The sequence below is a fragment of the Ascaphus truei genome, chromosome 3 (assembly GCF_040206685.1).
Source record: "Ascaphus truei isolate aAscTru1 chromosome 3, aAscTru1.hap1, whole genome shotgun sequence".
Lineage (NCBI taxonomy): Eukaryota > Metazoa > Chordata > Amphibia > Anura > Ascaphidae > Ascaphus > Ascaphus truei.
In genome coordinates, this window is record NC_134485.1 from 325,633,809 (window position 1) to 325,651,099 (window position 17,291).

The 17,291-nt window shown below is 48.5% G+C and overlaps 1 long non-coding RNA gene across 1 annotated transcript; it reads right to left on the bottom strand.

The window, feature by feature from the left end:
• Positions 1-12,582: 12,582 nt before the first annotated feature.
• On the bottom strand, positions 12,583-16,330 carry LOC142489847 (uncharacterized). The gene is made up of 4 exons (XR_012799951.1): positions 16,236-16,330; positions 15,145-15,250; positions 14,874-14,923; positions 12,583-12,762 (listed from the first exon to the last, which is right to left on the bottom strand). It is a non-coding gene; the product is annotated as an uncharacterized LOC142489847 (long non-coding RNA).
• Positions 16,331-17,291: the final 961 nt, after the last annotated feature.

Sequence of the window (17,291 nt, forward strand, 5' to 3'; positions counted from 1 at the left end):
CGGGACTCGCGCGGTTGATCCATAGCGCGCCCGGGGACTCGTCGGAGCGCCTTGTCACGTCCACCGGGGGGTCAGCAGGCTGTATAGGAATAAATGTGGGCATAGGCCACAGGTACAAAGTCCCGCAATGAGGGCAACGTGCCGCCGTATTGACCGTTCCTCCGGGCAGCCCGCATTGTAGGCAGAGCCCGACCACCGTCTCGGTGTTGGCCACCCTCACTACTAGCACCCCGCCGGGCACTGAGTAGGGCTGTGTAGAGACCATTGTGCCCACAGTGGAGGAGCAGGCCATTCTCTTTACAGGAGCCACTCTCTGTAAAGGTCTTTCCAGCTTAGTGGTTCCTCGCAACTGGCTGGTGGAAGTTGCTGGATCCGCCACTCCCTGCTTCGGCTCCTCCCTTCTCTGACAGAGCTGGAACCCGCCCCCAGGGGTTGCAATAATGGGCGGGTCCCACAGGGGAATATCATGCCCCTTAATTAAGGCCGCACCTCTCTCAGTCCTGGTGGGCGCGGTTAGCGTTTTCGCGCCAATTTCCCCACAAGGGTGGGGGTCTTTTCCCGCGGCTAGTTCCCGCCTTTTCCTGGCAGCCGCCCTCCGTGCAAGATAACCATCCTTTTTGCACGGCTCTTCCACGGCCGGAACTACTTTTTGTAGTGGCGCCGTCTGGATATCAGTCCCTGGACACAGTGGGTGCATCCCCACAGGCCATAGTTGAAAGTCACTCCCCCTGGTAGAAATCAGGGGAGGGTCCCATAGACTAAGCGGTTGACTCAGCACAGGGGCTGAGTTAGTCACTGTCCATCCCGGCGCAGCCATAGCTTTCGCGCCATGCCCCCCATCAGGGCGGGGCTCTGCTGTTCGCGCCATTCCCGGCCAGCTCTTTGCAAGTCCTGCATCAGCCATTTTTTCTGAGACTGGCCCATGCTGTTTCCCTAGCAAGCGGGAACCGCCATTTTGATTGACTTTTACGCCCAAAAAGTCCATTTGTTTGCTCTCCTCGCGGGGTTCTCCCCCAATTATTACAATTTCCTCACACTCTTCAAGGGTGGCCCCTCGCTGTCCCAAACAGGATAAAAGCGGGGCAGCCACGGCCTTCGCTCCGCTCCAGAGCAGATTGGTCAATGATAACTCGGCGACAGTCTGCTCTTCAGTGGGTTGCACGCCACGGGTGCCCTCCCCATCAGCCTCTGTCCGCCATTTCATGTTCTCCGCCCCACGCGGATCCTCCACTCTCTCGTAACAGTTATCGTACCTGGGGCTCCACTCTGCGGGGCAGCCGCCACACCGGTACAATAAAGATTAGCTTCAGATGCACCACCACATGTGTACCTTATCTAGGTGTGACCCAGTGTTGCACTACCTCAGGCTAGGCTCACTCTCTCAGTGTCTGCTGTGACTCCTTCCTCCCAGTCTGTGCTCCCTACGGTGAGTGTCTGGAATGGGCTAGGTACTCTGGCTCTGCCATGCAGTACTTGGGGCGTCTACCTGTCTTGGTCAGCCTAGCGCAGACCCTCTCCAGGATTCCTGACCATGTTAACAGGCTATCCCTTCTGGCATCCTACCAACTAGCACTGCCTCAAGGTGACTCGGTCAGCTATAGCCCGGCTCCAAACCCCTCACTCCTTTCAGGCCCCTAGGTTGTCCCTGCGAACTGACAATATCCCGTCAGCCCCCTGACCACCCCTAGGTCCGTCCCTACGCAGCACAGAGTGGCAGCAGACTCTCTCCCTGTTTCCCAGTGTGCCTAGCTAGAGCCTGTCCTGATGACAGATCTGATCTCAGCAGCTCGCCTCCAAATGTAACGGTATTTCTGACCCGGTCTGACCCACCCAATCTCACATTGGCCCCTGTGGTCTAACCGGACCCCATTACAGTGTAGATATGCCTGATGGTGCACCTGTTGGCTACAGGACTCCTGAGTCTCCCGCATGATGGTGTGTGGGGAGGACCCGTCAGACAGGCAGCTGAGGTAGTGTGCTGAGTCTCACCTATTTCCAGTGCAGCGCCTCCACCTCACCAGGGCCCCTGCGTCCGCATGGGGATGATCCTGACGAGGAACTCCTCGGTGGTGCAACCTCCTGTGCAATCATTGGACTCTCACACACAGGGGTTTCTCTGATCAGCTCCATCTTTATTGTCACGGTGGGCATAGCTGCCCTCCACAATGGGTGTATTTAGCCGATCATCTCGCCCGTGCTCCCCTTTGATAGGTATGTCACCTAGATGAGGGATTCACTATTCCCGCAGGAATCACTGCCCTGTGCCAGGTCCCTGGACACAGTCTCCCATGGAGTTACTAGAACATAACTAACACTCTGCAGAACGTGAACTCCTTCCTGAACCTTGCAAGAACTTTCCAGCAACTGTACTCGCCTTGAACTCTGACAGAACTAACTCTTGACACAGTGCTGTGCCTTATGTAACTTCTGAGGCTGACACACCTCTGACATCACTAACCATGGAGTCAGAGCATGTGACCAGTCCCATCCATACACAGGGCACCCCACCAGGGTGTGAGGGAAAACCTCCATGATTACTGCTGGCATGCCCACACTTACCAGGCCTTGCTGCCAGCAGGAGAGATGACTGTAGGCATTTTACATGACCGCTACATATATATCACAGCAGTATTACACGTGACATAATATAACACATAATGGGAATAAGCACTTCAGACATAAAAGTGACATTTCGGAAAAGGAGTCCCTGTCCCGAAGAGCTTACAATCTAAGTGGTAAGTAGGAAGAACGTACAGAGACAGTAGGAGTGTGTTATGGGAAGTGTGTCTGCAAGAGGCCATGGTCGATGTATGAGGCGTAAATAGTTTCAGCCATGCTGCTACCCATACGATTTGTTAAAGAGGTGTAGGATGGGTCTTAAAGGTGGATAGAGAGGGTGCTAATCGGATAGCAGTTGCATTATTAAGTTTACATTTTTGCCGGCCTGTAATATCGGACGGTCTCTCTCCTCTCCATGAACAACATTCCTGTCCCCTACCTACATGTCCTGCCCCCTCCCCCCTGAACCTGCTTTGCCCCCAATACAGCAAGCTGTTGTGTGCTCCTCCTTCTCATGCAGATAGAACACATGGTCCCTGTACAGCCAGAGGCCCTTCTCCCCCTCCTTGTCTCACGCCTTCCCCTCTCAGGTTATTTACCTTGCTCTCCTGGGTGATGTCTTGTATGGACAGCTGCACCATGGGGTTTGGTTCCTTTATTACTTTCTTTAACTGATGGGACAAAAACAATACATCATGCCACATTTCTAAACTGCTTGATCCGATCTGACTGTATGAGTCTCAGTTATAATAGACTATGGGGTTTGTATATCCTCTGTATGTAAAGTAATATCACTGAAATACTTGGAGTTGGAAATCTGTCAATGTGTAAGTTTGTTTTGTGATCATATTTTCTTTAACTGTGAAGTTCCCCCAAAATATGACCAAAATCTTGAAAATGAGCTCAATGTGATTCCTTTTACATCAGATTGTCAACGTCATTTTTACGAGCGTTTTTTAATTTGATTTAAATGAAAAGGCGCAATGCCTGCAGTAAGGTGTTCTCACGGCAACCTCTGCTGTTTATTCTCATTTGCTCAACCATAGCAGGCATCACAGAGCTATTATCCATGCAGACCTCAGAGAAACTCATCACAGAAACAGTCTTATGCTGTTTAGCGGTGTCACAAAACAGGAGGAGTTTAGCAGCCATGTCAACTTCCGTCCTGGGCTCACTGTTTTTCTTCTTTTTTAAATACAACATTGAGCTTAGAAATTGGTGAGCAGATGAAAAACTAGAGGACAAAACAGACACCTTCTGTATATTATGGTGCAGAAATATTCTGAAAAATTAAAAAGTGCACCTTTAAATGAACCTTTACATCTTTAAATGAATGTCTCCTTGAAGCTCTCATAGGACTCGCCCTTTTTTCTTCTGTATGACTTTCCTTCCTATTCTGATATTAAAAAAGTTAAATAAAGTTCACGTAATATTATATATCTATATTAAGCAGGTAAAGGGACAGCTCAACGTCAGTCAACGTAAACATGTCTGTGCAGTACACATCTTTTAGTCAGAGGGATCTTCCGATCAACAGGACTAGTGCAACAATTAACCAGCTGGGTGACCATTCTATAGAAGGACCTATTCGATGTATGGTTACCCAACTACTGTAGTGCTCATCTGCATTGGCTGCCACTTCCTAAATCTTAAAAACCTTCCATTTTCAGTTTGCCATCACTGATCAGGTGCAAATTGTGCACATATGAATGACCTATGATGTACTTACAGGGAGGTCCTGTGCCCGGTCTAGGTAGATGATCAGGATAGCAGCAGAGGGCTCCTCTTGCGTCTTTGCAGTTATCTCTCTATTGACCTTCATAATCTGTGTAGAATCAAGGGTGAGGGTAATATGGCAGCCAGAACTTTCTCTTCTCTAACTCACATTGACCAAAGCAGCATGGATCTGTATTAACTCTTTCACATTCTTTTGCATTGCAGGCTTCTCTGGTTACAAAGGAGTTAAGTATAACTATTCAACACCTATCACTATAAACATGGAGCCAACCTGGAAGGGACTCACCTCGGTTTACCTGTCACTATTTTGATTGTAAGATCTTACGTGTAAGGCGGACCAGAAGCAAGCTTTTGTCTATTGGTCTGATCTCTGAAGTGCCGTTGAGACTCAGTATCACCTACACCTTGTTGTATAAGTAGTAGGCATTGTAGATTATAATGAAGAGGAAGAAAAATAATAAGATGACAAGGGTGACAACGGTGATAAGAAATGCCATCGGAGAGAGAATCGATTTAGCAGGGTGCTTCTAATTAGCAGGGTTGAGAGATGGGACTTTGAAAGGTTCCTGTAGCTAGTAATTGGTCTGAACTTTTCTCCTTTGGGGGGTTGGTACCCTGTGTGCATTCCTATTGACAAGTATGACTGCTGGACTGCACTGCCGAGTGCTGGATGTTACAGTGCTGGATGTTACACTGACAATCACTTTCTGCCCCCTATATCCACATGTAAAAATTCAGTTCAGGGAAAGAGATATTGTGGTGACCTGCGATGACATCACAAATATAAAATAAACTACATCATCCTTGTCACGGGAGACCAGGCAATTTACACCTTTTACCAAGATCATGCATTGAGCAAAACGAGTTAATGAAATAAATTGTACATTTATTCACAGGAAAAGGCAAACACACCATGTTACACAAACTACAGCAAAAAGACACACTTACTTGGGAATTGGGGTAACACCCTAGCCTCTCCTAATTGCAGGAAATCCTCACCCTGATAACAGTTGCAAAAACAGGACAGAAAATATTCCAGGCAGCTTTCGCTGAAGCGGCCCTTTTCTTGCTGGAGACTTGAATCTGGACACTTAGAATCTGAGAATCTTAGAGGACTGGAAAACTATGAGAGACCTTAGAGAACACCTTGGAGAACTTCCTATCTGATGGGTGCAAGGGGTTATAATACCTCTGACTTTCATTCACAGAATACTGCCCCTATCAGAAGTGAGAGAAATTTCTCCGCATCCAATCCGAGACAAGCTAGTAGAAACAACAGGGTTACCTGGAAATCTAAATGAACAAAGGGTCATGTGCAATTTGGCATCTCTGGCCCTTCGTTCCCTCAATGCCACCCACGGAGACAGGCTCCGGACAGTGTGGTGGCCCAAATGGAAATGCAAAGGGCGTCCACTCATCTGAGGACTTGGGTACTTGACTTCTTCCCTCCTGTCCAAATGGTTTTGACACCTCAGAATTCCTCTATGGCTTTTGATCCCCACTGTATGAGTAGACACAGTGGCATTGTATTTGTAAACATGTATTATTTGTCTTAACTCTGTGCTCAGGACATACTTGAAAACGAGAGGTAACTCTCAATATATTACTTCCTGGTAAAATATTTTATAAATAAATAAATAAAATTGTCTCAAAGTCGCAGCTCATAGTACTGTGCACAAGCATATGTTTTAAAACACACTGTTCCATAAAATAAACACTTTAAAATTATCTGAAGTATTTTGGTTATGGGAAATAGAATAAGAAGCTGCACATTATTTCTTACGTGCACTACTCACTGGTGTCCTATGACCCCTTGCTCTTCCTGGTTGCCCATCCTTCTTACAAAATCTTTATTCTCCCCTGATCCTCCTCTCTTTCCTCTGCCTCTGGATCCCGTTCTCCTGTCCCACTTGTCTAATATCCTCTTTTGTTTCTGTCCACTAAGGTGAGGTTACACAACGAGCCCATGCAGGGTATTGTACCTCCACTGTCGGTCATGGACTTGAATGGCATGTAATGCTGATCGGGCAGCAATGCCCTGAGTGGGAGCTTAGTGATTCCCCCCCTTAGCTTTCCACTAGGGTTGTGCAATATACCGGTATTATAGTAATATCGCGATAACATCAGACAGTGTGCCGATATGGGAGATGCGTTGTTATCGCAGTATTACCATCACCCCTTAAGTGTCCATTTGACTACATTCAACTTGTAACACCTAGACAGGACTACAGGGCCTTTTTTGATGCTTGAGGCCACTGTACCCAATCTTCTGAGAAGCCCTGATTGGAAGGAGACTGCTGCGACGGCCGTGACGCGGCAGAGTGCCCCCACTGCGGATGAGAGACGTTGGCAGAGGCAATTGCGGTCTGTTCCTGACTGAAGTGGAACGGTCGCATCGGGTGCTGTTATCTAAGGAGAAGGGTTGAAGTGCGTCCGAAGTCACTTCTTGTTTACTTACCAGCGGGCAGAGTGTGAGTGTGTTACCATCCCCTCTGTGTTGTTTGTCATCTTAAAGTAAATGTTAATGCACTATATCCTTGCATTTGTGTTTCTTCATATGAGGGTCTACAAAGAGTCTGCTGATCTGGAGAATCTTCTACTTGGAGTTACAGTATTATGTGTTTTTCAGTGCTAACACTGGGTTCATTTGCACATATTAACTGTTTTATCACTTTACGCCATGAACACTGTTTTGTTTAGACAGGACTACACCCTGCTTAAAGATTTACAAATAGTTTAAATGGGCGTCACATGTGCTAATTGAGCTGAATTTAATTCAGTCAGGTGACTTGTAAGACCTATATAGCTAGATCCATACTGGGGAAGCAGCAATGCAGGGGCAAGCAGCATTCATGTAAAGTAGCATGTTTTAAGAAGAATACAGTGTGGAGTTGAACAGGGAGATCAACAGGAGTGAAACAAGTGGACAACACCTACTGGCCCTGATTCCTGGATTTTGAACGGCACTGGAAAGGAGGACATTATCTATCCCAGACTCTATTTCTTGGCACTAAACTATTGCTGCCATGTCGCCACTACTGTTTTTATTTGCTTTGACCTCACTTCTTTTCAAAATACGCACCTCCTTCTACCAGCCTCATGTCTCTAACTCTATTCATATATCTCCATCTCTCCTTCCTTCGCCACTTCTCCGTTCACATGAACTCCTTTCTTACCTGTGCCCTCTAACCCCACACAGCTATATCCCCTGCACTAAAACACACCCCTACAAATCAGCCTCACACATTCTCTTTCTATCCATGCTTCTCCTCGCTTCTGGGGATATCTCTCCCAATCCTGTTCCCTGCCTTATTTCTGTCTGCTCCTGTCCTCGCCTTCCACATACAACTCCTACTCCTTCGGATGTTAATCCCTCTAACCTCATACCCATCCCGTCACCCTCCCTCCCCTCTCCCTTTCTCCTGTGCCCTTTGGAATGCATGCTCCCTTTCCAACAAGTTCCTCTCTGTACATGACTTATTTCTCTCTCACTCCCTGCTTCTCTTTGCTATAACTGAGACCTGGCCCACTCAGTCTGACTCTGCTCTGGAAGCTGCCCTCTCTTATGGTGGCCTTTCCGTCTCCCACACTCTGCACCCTGATGGCAGGGGTGGAGGCGTGGGGCTCCTGCTCTCCTCTATCTGCCGCTACCGTACCCTTCCTATTCCACTCTCTCGTTTTTCCTCCTTAGGGGCTCACACTGCCCAGATCCCTGCCCCCCACCTAACATGTATTTCTCTCCCCTACACCCTCTTTTCCTCTCCCCCTCCCCCTTCCTTCAATTACACCACTCACTCAATTCCCTCCCCGCTCACATAATTCAACCCACAAAATATATACAGAAAACTTCCCACCCCCAAATACATACAGAAGAATCCGCAACCCCCAAATACATACAACCCCCACCTCCCAAATATATACAACCCCCCACCTCCCCAAATATATACAACCCCTCACCTCTCCAAATATATACAACCCCCACCCACCTCCCCAAATATATACAACCCCCCCACCTCCCCAAATATATACAACCCCCCCACCTCCCCAATTATATACAACCCCACCACCTCCCCAAATATATACAACCCCCCCACCTCCCCAATTATATACAACTCCCCCACCTACCCAAATATATACAACTCCCCCACCTACCCAAATATATATAACTCCCCCCACCTACCCAAATATATACAAACCTCTCAAAATACATTAAAAAAAAAAACAACTCCCCAATACATATAACAAAAAAAACAATCCATATATAAAAAGTCCCAATGCATATAAAACCTATTTAATGCATATAAAAAAAGCCCCAAGACATATAAAGAAGCCCCCACTCCCTCCCAATACACTGGCGACACACTTTATTCGAGCTCGGCTAGTCCCACGAATTCGGGTATACCCGGGTGTATTGAGGTTTGTGACTGTTTTCTGCCCAAGTGCATTGGGTTATTTTCCAGGCAGGGATTGAAGCATTTTATTCCCACTGACTGCAATACTGCACAGTATATATATATATACTGCATTACAATTCATGAATTTATGCCATCTGGTAGACACGCGAAGCATTGCAGCCTATTAAATCCTAATCATTATCATTTAACAGATCAGCCGCCCGTCAGCCAGGCATGAACCCAGGCTGGGAAGGCAAACGCAACGGGGCTTGTCAGAGGTGAGGAGCGGCGCATTCCAGGTATCTGCCAGGTACATACTGGGTATTTGCTCGAATAAAGTGTGTCGGTGCAGTATGTATAAAGAGACCCGCCAATACATATAAAAAGACCCCCACTCCCAATACATATAAAAAGACACGCACTCCCCCACTCCCTATACATGTAAAAAAAAGTAGACATACCTTGGGGATGGTCGGGACCTGTGGCTGGTTGGGGGTCTAAGGAGCCGCCTGTCTGGGGAGAGCACTGAGCGCAGGCCCGGGTCACATGGGCCCGCCTGGAACTGGAGCCGGTGGTAGGACTCAGGTGGTGGGCCGCAGAGGATGGTGGATGCCGGTTAGGGGAGGGGGAGAGGAGGGGAAAGGATCCTAGTAGGGACTGAGGGGTGGGGAAGGATGCCGTGTGGTAGGGCCTGGCTGGGGGAAAGCTAGGGGTCTCTGGACAATGGGAGGGGTCTGGGGACGGTGGGGGGCTGAGGAGCATGGCTGGGGACTCGGGGAGAGACCCGGCCACCCGGGCCCCTACTGCAGGCGGAGCAGCCACTTTTTTTATTTTCTGACGGGCCTGGGACGCTAACCCCGGCAGACCCACCCTGTTGGCGTCCCTGAGGGGGTCCCGAGCTGAAATTAATGGGGTGCGCCCGAAGTCACTTCGAAACCCCCAACTCAAAACCCCCAACTTTAATCCTATGTTAAAAAAATTAATTTACACACTACAAAAATAACATACCTGGATTGCTCCTTTAATAGCAAAGTCCTTCCCCCGTGTACTATACATACAGATGTGTGTACTATGTGTTTATTGCTATTTGATTTTACAGATGTAGCCAAACTCATCTCCTCCTCCCCCGGCCGATACCCTCCATATACCCAGGCATGCCTCAGTCTCCATAGTAATGTTGCTGCAGAATGCCTGGGCATACTGCCAAGCAAAGTAACGTTAGTCTGGCTACATTTTGTGTATGTGCTCCACGGGCACTATATCAGGGCCGGCCTTACCTTTGCAGGGGCCCACGGTGGCATGCCGTCAGCGGGCCCCATCTTCTGCAGCGTCATGATGTCACAGTGTAATTATGCTGTATTGTCATGGCAATGTGGCGAGACGCCATGACAACACGACAGTGCCGAAGGCCGCTCCGCATGAGGTAAGACCTCCCCCAGCTATATACACATGCACACACACACCTCCCCCAGATACAGACACACAATCCCCACCTTGGGGTGAGCAGCGGTGAGGTCCTGTGGCAGCTCAGGGACTCCCCTGCTCCCTCCTCCTGCTCTCCCTTCTCCTGCCGGGTAGAATTTGGATCCTGGCACCGAGGAAGGAGAGGAGCGCACGGCCCACAAAGGCGCGGGCCCATGGGAACTGCCCTGCCCTACAGCCGGCCCTGCTTTCTGATACCATAAAATAATTCCAGATAGACAGAGAGAAACACCTTTATTGAATAATATGGCATATTGGTCCAGGACACTTAAGGTTGATTCCCGACACCTCACTGCTTAAAGCATAAAAAAATCTAAACACAAATGGATACAATGTAAAAACCAAACACTTTTGGCTTCTCTTCATTTCCCATTGGAGTTGCAGAGACAGGGAGGATACCGGGGACTGCCCAGCTCCAGGTTACCAGTGAGAGTTTCAGGCAGTTGGATGTTAGACTCATTCTTTATAGCAGGAGATGCACGAAGCGCCAAAGTGGGGTTTAGCTCCCCGACCCAACACGTTAACTGCCACTCAAGTCAAGGGCAGGTCGCGCCTGATCGGGGGGATACCCCACATCGACGCCTAGTGAATCGGATGAGTGCTTCAGTCCCCAGAGTCTCTGTATGGCGAACTCATATTTCTTTTAGCAATTTGGTGTGTGTTGGATGACTTCACGTTCTTTGACATTTTCCCCAGGGTAAAAGCCAGGACTGCCAGACCCCATCACTGATAAGCTTCTGTCAGAAGGTCACGTTGCAGCAATTAAAAAAGAAAGTCCAACTCTCTGACCTAAAAACACTTATATTTAACCCCGAGGGCCACGTGACGCTGCAACACATTGCTTGGCATGCATGTGTGGTACTGCTGGGTGTCTATGAACTCATACTTTGCTTGGACATCTTGCCCCATTCCAGTGCAACCATCGCGTCGCTGACACCAGCAAAAGGGGTGAAATGTGCTTAGCCGAGGCAAGCGCTTCTCAGGAATGTCCTCGCTCTGCTTTGCAGTTTGCTTGCTGACCCTCCCAGCACTGGAGGGGTTAAGGAATGTTTAACACTTTGCATCTTTCCGACGTGATTTCTGCGCCCTTACAGCCCGGATAGGAAGGTTCCCTCCAACCGGACATCGCCAGCTAATAGCTGGGACACAAACCGATAAAGAACGTGCAAGCTCTATACATAACACTGAAACGTTTAAAAAATACTGTGACAATTCAACTGTTCACCTTTGCTTAGCAGGGATTTCCCCATTGAAAATAATGGGATATTGTTGATTATGTTTTTTTTTTACATCTCTCTTAAGGCAAGAAGCAAGGAACACATTTTCACACAATTATAAAATGACAAACAAGCATAGAACGTGTAAATAAAAAAGGAAGATAAAAAAAAACTTGCTAAAATTGAAAATGTTAAAGACGTTTTTAAGGGTGGGTATGTTGATGTGTATATTGTCTATGCATATGTACGAGTAGTAGTGTGTGTATATAGATGATTGCATGCGTGTTTGATAATGTATATGTAAATTTATGTGTATGTATATATTTATGTGTAGCAATGCCCATGCATACTTAGGTGCGACAGTGTATGTATATGAGTGTTTGTGCGTGTGCACATGAACGCACATGCATATGTTTGATAGTGTGTATAGATCAGGTGTGGGCAACTCCAGTCCTCAAGGGCCACCAACAGGTCAGGTTTTCAGGATATCCTGGCATCAGCACAGGTGGCTCGATCAATGGCGCAGTCTTTCACCTGTCCTAAAGCAGGGATATCCTGTAAACCTGACCTGTTGGTGGCCCTTGAGGACTGAAGTTGCCTACACCTGGTGTAGTTGAATGTCTAAGCAAAATTATTTGCAATAGTTGAAGTGTACACGTGAACTTGTCAACACGTGTGTGTGCGTGTGCGTGTGTGTGTGCGTGTGTATAAAGCAGTGCTGGAGGCTGTGGCTGAACATCACACACTGATAAAGCGCTAAGGTGTGAAACATAGGATTACATCATCATGTCACGTGACACTGGCTCTACCCTGCAGCTGCGTGGACGGCACCAGAGATGCAAGCGGCTGCAAATTTAAATAAACCAAAGATCACAAGCTGTACTTGTCCACAGTGGGACCACTGGCAGCAGCTCAAACCTTTGCCCAGCTCTGCTGCCTCTTGGTGACTGTTCTATACACACACGTGTACGTATAAATATGCATATATATGCCTCTGTACACGCAGGTGTATATATGTGTGTGTGGTGTAGAAATCAGTACTAGGGGCAGCACTGAGTGGCTTTGCCTGGACATTTTGCCCCCGTCCACAGCAACCTTTCTGGGAGATTAACCACTTTCCTGCCAGGAGTGCCACCAATCTGGCAGCAAAGGGGTCAAAACATGTTACGGCAGAGGCAGGCAGGTCCCAGATATGTCTCCACTCGGCTCTTTATTAACCGTTTCTCTGCTAGAGACGACTGCTTCACACCATCCCTGGTTAGGATCCTGGGTCCAGCAGGTAGCATTGCTGGGAGGGGGAGAGCTCGCCCACACACGGTTACATCCCTGGGAAAGGCCATTACATGCTGGTCTTCTCATCCTTCAGATTGTACCTGTCAGAAAACCAATGTGAGAGAAAGCGCCGCGGTCACAAGAGGTACATGGCTTTTCCAGGCGTTCATTGCAAGCTGAAGAAGTAGCGCAGGTAAAACGCGGGAACAGCAGTCAAATTCCAGTGTCAGCTACTTGTGAGCCTAGGGAAGTGTCCTTATCTCATTGTGCTCCAAACACCAACATTAGAGTGTAAGCTCATCAGGTGAGGGACGCATTGTGCCTGTGAAATGAGATGTACAATCTACTTGTAACGGGTATTTCCCCACCCCCAACCGCAGATAGAGTGAATGTGCGGGGAACTTAATGTTACCAGGTGTGGTGCAGTATACCTGTCAGGCTCACAGGAGGTCTGAGCCTCCGCTAGTGAGAGCCTGGGGTGAATCTCTGGAACGTTCTCATCGGTCAGCGCCTCCACCTATGTGAGATTCTAGGAGTGTAGAGTGGCACTCACATAGGAACATCCATAAAGTAACCAGCCCACACCAAAGGTTATGGCTAAAAGGGTTTACTATATGGCAAATAACACAACATAACATACTTCAACAATATGACATTAACAGTGTCATTCTATAACACTAATAGGCACAACTACCCGGTCACCACGCAGGGCTTTGTACCCCACACGTTATATCAATAGTCCCAAATGTCCCACAATACCCCAAGTGACTGACTGTTTGTAAAGTTGGTGCACTTATAGATACCTGCCCGGGCACACGTCCGTGCCCGGGTGTAAAGCTCTTCAAAAAGGGTCTGACGCAGGAACAGGAACCCGCCTCCACGTGAGGTGTCTCCCTCGTGGAGCGTCGCACCCACCGAATGTCTCTTGTAGTAGAGCCTGTCTGAGCCCAGACACAGGCCTCGATCACTGAGTGCAACTGGCACCGTTGATATCACATAGAACTGGGTTCTATAGAAAGCAAACCCCCCCCCTTGCACTGAAAGGGGCCTTTCCTGAAACTGCTAACTAATTGCTATGGCTGCACTGCAAGCCACACTGTCTTTTATTGTCAGAGCACACAGCACTGCAGCTGTGTCACTGAAAAGACTCAGACTAGGGCAGGGTCCCTACCTAAGGGGCCTTCCCTATGAACTTACCCACTAACCTAGTGGGGAGTGGGGCCTACCTTGGCCTGGGGTGTCTGGGGCCTAGTACAGCAGAGCACTGCAGCTGTGTACACTACCTTTCCCAATCTCTTCCTGGATCCAACTGACAAAACCCTGTCTGCATACAACATTGTATCTTCTTTGCTGCAGGAGAAGCTGCCAGCTCTATTGGCTGTCTGGCTGCCTGTGACCAGGGTGAAAGTGCAGTCCCCAGAGGCTGCTGGGAATTGTAGTTCGTGGTACAGCTCTTTCCTATGGGGACCGGGTGCGCGATCTTTACTGCGCATGTCTGAAGCTGTAATGGCCGCCGCTACTCTTAACTGAGCATGCGCAACTTCCAAGAGCTCTTGCACACATGTAATGGCCACCTCTATGCTTGCCAACCTCTGTGCATTGCCCTGCACAGGCGCGAACTCCTGCGCCAACCTCAACATGGCCGCCGCGACTGCTCTGCTTACGCGCAAGCCTTCGCAGCAGCACACACGCAAGGGGGAAAGAAACCTGCAGACAGGGGGACCAGAGGGACCCTGGCTACATACTACTAAAACATGGATGTATTAGAGGCTTCAAATGCAAACCGTACATTATATATTTGAACTGATACAATGAAGGGGAAGTCACCCTCTTGTAAAATAGGTAGCACCTTGTTTTCCCCAATCCTAGCTGGCATTAGACTCTTCATTGCCACTGGGGTCTGTAACACACTATATCTATCTATGCTTTCCCTTTACCTAAGGGGATAAATAGGAAGTACTGAACATCATGACTGCAAATGAAGGTACATCAATATTTAGTTTATGTGCTAGGCTGATTATTTCTCAGTGTGAGAGCGTATCTGTGCCGGGGCAGCTGTGTGAATGTGTGCGTGCTTAGCAGTGTTCGGCGTGTATGGCCGGGTAACCGTGTCTGTGCCAGTGGATGGCTATCCGCTTGTGCATGTGGGCATGTGACTGTGAGTAACTGCGTGTGCGCAGAGAGACACAAGCACAGGTGCTACAAAACTCACCACTGAGTCAGTCCAACTGACAGATCCACCTGGGAAAGATCAATGTGAACCTGAAAGAGAGAGAGGGAGACCCAAGTCATCAGCATGACAGAGGAACAGTATGTCCCAGAGAGGGTCACGGGGTGGCAGAGAGAAGCCACATTATTGTATGCTACATGTTCAGTGCGAGAGAGAGAGATCGGTTATATGTTGTGCATATGACAATTCAGCATGAAGTTAGCGGGTCGGTGCAGTGGATAGGTGTAGAAATTGGGAAGGGGCTGCGCCACACCTTTCCAAGCAGCTCCCGTTCCCTTGATATAAAGGACACACTGTTTTTCACCGAGATATCCATCTTCCTTTTTGCTGCTTCCTCCAATGGCAGATCCCACTCAAATCTGCAGGGACAATAACCCGGTGTACTGTATATTGTACACATTCCCCGTCATCCATGAGATGTACCGCAGCTTTTGGATCATTGCCAAGTCATGTGCACTAATCTGTGACTAAAACACTGCGGCCCATATTTACCAACGGGTTGGCAGCCGTGTTCCGGTGCTGGGCGGTGTCCTATGGAATCGCTTCGTAAATATGGGCCCAACACCGAGATGAGCTAAGCCGTGATGCAGCGTACCACACCCCGATCTGGCATTAACTGCCTCAAGTCAATGGCAGTTAATGCCAGATTTGGTGCGAGGTCCCGCATTGCGGCTTAGTGAATTTTAGCTTAGGTGCCTTATTGCCTTGGCCAGATCACTGAAGGAGTGGCTCAGTGAGAAATTGTGACGCACTTTGAGTCCCATTGGGAGAAAAGCGCTATATGACATCAAGTTATTATCATTACAGGTAGTCCTCGCTTTATGACGTTTCGCTTTCCGTCAGAAACAATTTCCGACGGCGGTTAATGTATTATCCGCTGCAAATGTCACGTATCCGATGGAAATCGCCACCGGTTACCATTGATACCGCTTTCCAACAATCTGTTATCCGACAGGGATTTGCGGGACGCATTGTGTCCGATAAGCGAGGACTCACTGTATTATCTCTTACGATCTAGAAGTGACCGCTTTGTATGGGGCCTTGATTAAAATTTGATGAATCTCAAGGCTCTCCAAGTTGGGTGCCTGGAGATTCACCCACATTTGTCTACAGGTGGCACTCTTGTCTTCTGTGGAGCACCCGGTAACCTTTTCCTATGACTTTTCGCAATGACAATGTTTTTTGGTGTGCAGTACCATACCTTGAGTAATAGTACAGGTTCGTTATTCTATAGTGTTGTATCAGGCTGACAGGCAGGACAGAGCCCCCTCAGTATGGCACAGAGTGATGTGGGTAAGGTTGGACATTTCATTCGATGCGTGTTAGGAGCAGTGTGGGACTCACTTCTCATTGAACTCCGGGTTGCTGGTCCGCTTCTTCACAGCGGTTTTCCTTTTGGTCCACCGGTTTTTGTCCGGCAGTAAAATCAGAGACACGTACAGTAGGGGTCAGGAGGCTCCCCGGAGGAGAGGCATAGTTTACTGACAGGAGAGAAAGCAAAGGAAAAGCTAGTTATGCAGAAAACATAGGGCGTTTTAATGAATACATCGACATGTGTGTGCCTGTGTTTACAATATGTACATGTGTGTTAGCATGCATGTATGTTTGTGTGAATGCCGGTGTCTACGTGTCATTTGGTCGTAGAGACACCTTTTAATGGGCTAATACACAAACATTTCATGCATGTGTAGCCCCCTGTAAACAGCACGGGCTATAAAACCTTCCTCCTACTGTGGTAAGTCCTGTTAAGGGCAGGCGCCAGTAGTAATCATGGGATATTCCCACTCAAAGCCCTACCTTGATTGGTTGATGCAGGCCCTGAACTCTGCTGCAGGCATGAGATAGAGGGGAGGTGCTGCTGACATCAAGAGAGGTGGGGCTGACTCTATTTAGCAGCCAGCCCTGTCAGTGACAGGGAGTTCTGTTAGTGCCGTTGGTCGAGTGAGTCTGGTCTAGTCCTGTCGAGAATTCTGTCCGAGGAGTTGGAGGAGACAGCTAGTAGTGATCTGTCTTGGGAGCTGGAGAAGAGTAGCATCCTGCGGCTAGAATGCCCTATGAGTTTGGAGCTTGAAGAGCTGAGGCTCCGGTGGAACCATGCCCCTCCCCTGATGCAGGGGTGAGAGGGAAAGTCTAACCCCACCCAGAGGGCATCCTCTGCGGTGGGCATCGGGGTATTAAGGCCCCGCTCAGACCATCCTGAGGGGAACTACTTGGAGGAAGGAGAGGAGAAGAGAGATTATACCTGTGGGAAATCCTGTGGGTACTACGCTGCATTGATGTTATTGTTGCAGTTGTGTGCTGCAAGTCTGCTGTGTGCCTTGACATACAATAAAGAGAGACATTGCCTTTTACCAAAGACTATTGTGTGTATATTCGGAGTATCCACCCTGGGACCTGGGG